Source organism: Pocillopora verrucosa, chromosome 9 (assembly GCF_036669915.1).
Source record: "Pocillopora verrucosa isolate sample1 chromosome 9, ASM3666991v2, whole genome shotgun sequence".
Taxonomy (NCBI): domain Eukaryota; kingdom Metazoa; phylum Cnidaria; class Anthozoa; order Scleractinia; family Pocilloporidae; genus Pocillopora; species Pocillopora verrucosa.
This window is the reverse complement of record NC_089320.1, coordinates 9,941,230-9,943,732: the sequence shown is the minus strand read 5'-3', so window position 1 is coordinate 9,943,732 and position 2,503 is coordinate 9,941,230. Positions and strand designations below refer to the sequence as shown.

At 39.5% G+C, this 2,503-nt stretch overlaps 1 pseudogene; it reads left to right on the top strand.

Annotated features, from left to right (window-relative positions):
* Positions 1-586: 586 nt before the first annotated feature.
* On the top strand, positions 587-2,164 carry LOC131778186 (uncharacterized; annotated as a pseudogene).
* The last annotated feature ends 339 nt before the right edge of the window (positions 2,165-2,503 follow it).

The following is a 2,503-nucleotide window of genomic DNA, read 5'->3' as shown; positions in this document are numbered from 1 at the left end:
ATTTCAGAGATGACGTAATAGTTAGAATGTAGTCTTTTTCACTGACACCAAGTTTAATGAGTAATTCATCAAAAGAGATATTGTCACCCTCTTTCATGCTATTTAACTGCTGTTGAATTGATTTCGAACAGGCTTTGTGTTCTGCTACAGCACTAGTTTGAGTTTCACCATCAATTAGACATAAAATCCTTGTGCACTTCATGGGGGGTTGGGGATAATTGAAATGGCATTCAGCTTTAGTACCTTCATGGCATGTATGAGAATGCATGTGCATTTGCCGAGAAAGAAGTTGAAGTAATGTTTGATTGTCAATTGGTTTTGAACAAGTTATGATGCTGTCAATGAATGCTGTGATGTCTTCATCATCATCATCATTTACACCAAATACTAGGGCATTTTCAAGCCAGATAAGCATGTGAATATGTGGAGATCCCTTTGTTGGTATTCAACTCGGTAAAACTAGTCAGCTATTCTACCTAATGGTGCTTCTTTAGCCATAAGAAATTTTTGTAGGAATTGGCTTACTTGATAGTCAGTGTCTGCCACCGAGCAGCCTGTATTACCATAGATAGTCTAACATTTAACAATGGGGCAGAACTTTTATATTGTAACTTTGGTAAAAGTGAAGAACAGTTCCCAAAAGATACTGTCAGCTGACTGTCAGCCGACAGTTTTCGTAATGTTGCAGACTAAAGTGTTGGCTGACAGTTGGCCAACAGTTGGCTGGCTGTTACCTGTCGGTGACCTGTTGGCAATGTGTCGGTAAGTCATGTGCTGAAATGATTGCAAACAGGTACTTATTTATTGCTTCAACAACTACTTTGAAATGGGAAAAATTAATTACAGAGAGATAGTTAGTATGGCTATTGGGTATCTTGCTTGTGTTGGCTGGCGAAACATGCCCATATTGGTTTAATTTCAGTTGTCAGCCACATTGAAAATTTTTCCTAGTTTCCAATCCCCTAAACAACATGTCCTGCCTGTGAAACCCCATTAATAATTTTTATTAAAAATTTATTTAAAAGTTTCATCTATAAAACCCTGTCAATAAAGTTTTTATTTGTTCTGAAGTTTACTCTTTTGGTTTATTCACTTTTGTAAAGTTGGTGGCTCCTAAGGAGCCATTTTTTTTTATTTTTGAGCTGGATTACATCATAGAACTTGAATCAAAGGTCAGTGGAAGTAATCTACCCTCCCTCCGCATGGTAGTCAACAATGGTAAATACCTTCTCCAACTGCTTGACTGAACCAGTGTGTTCATGGGTGACATGCTTGTGCTCCCTGGCATCAACAATCTTTCACTCCACAATTGCGACAAAATCACAGATGGTGCTGCGGGGGAATTGTGCTAGCTGGAAGGCATTGGCCATACTGCTCTGCTCTTTGTTAAGGATGCCAAGTATTACTCCACAATGGGTTTGTCTAGGAATGTCCAGCAGATAACTGCAGAAAGCGTAGATCAGTCAGGGCTGGATCTTTCTTTGAAGACTCCAAGATTCCACTCGCACAATGGTTGTACATCATCTATCTGTGGTCCACTGGCAAATCTGGCAAAAGACTCTCTCTGCTAACTGGATTATCACTTCGAACCATCGTGACTGTCCTAGACAAAATCCGCAATATCTGCTCCATGAAGATCTTAAACGGTAACTTCACGCTGGGTGGCGAGGGAAAACAGTGGAAATTGACAAGTCAATGTTTGGCAACAAACGAAAGTACAAACGTGGACACGTTTCTGAGAGCCAATGGGTATTTGGAATGGTAGAGCAAGGTACTGGGTGAATTCTAGTTTTTTGTGTTCCAGATCGCCAACGAGAGACCTTGGTAACCAGACTAGTGCGTGAGTTCATTGAACCTGGCACTGTAATCATTTCTGACAAGTTCTTACCATACTTCAACCTAAATGATGTAGGTTACATCCACCTGATGGTCAACCCTTCGGAAAACTTTGTTGACACTTATACTGGAGCACACAGCAACACCATAGAGGGACTCAAGGAGTCAAGCTAAAAGGAAGCCAAAGGCAATGAATGGGACCATGAAAGCCAAACTACCAGGTTACCTTGATGAGTTCAACTGGAGTAAACTTCATCCAGAGACAAACCAGGGAGACAGATTCAATCACATGTTGTCCCACATATCAGAGATGGTTCCACTGAACTAAGTTCACCTGGTTCAAGTCTAAATAAACAGCTCCTCTAAGAGCCACCGAGTAAAATAAAAGTCAATAACCAACGTGTTGATGTCTTTTAGAAATAAAATAAAATGCCAAAAAAGGTATACTTAAATATTTTAATTGTCACAATGTGCCAAAAAGGGCAATGATTGTGACCTGTCACAAGAAAAGAAAGAGTAATCAGACATACATGAAGTATTGTAAACTATGGTTTCGCGATGCATTATAGGGCGATTGAAAAACTTCCTCTTTGCTAACAAGCTTATTTTAGTGAAAAAATACAAATTAGGAAGTAGGTAAACACAAAAATTGTACAGTCTGGTTAGC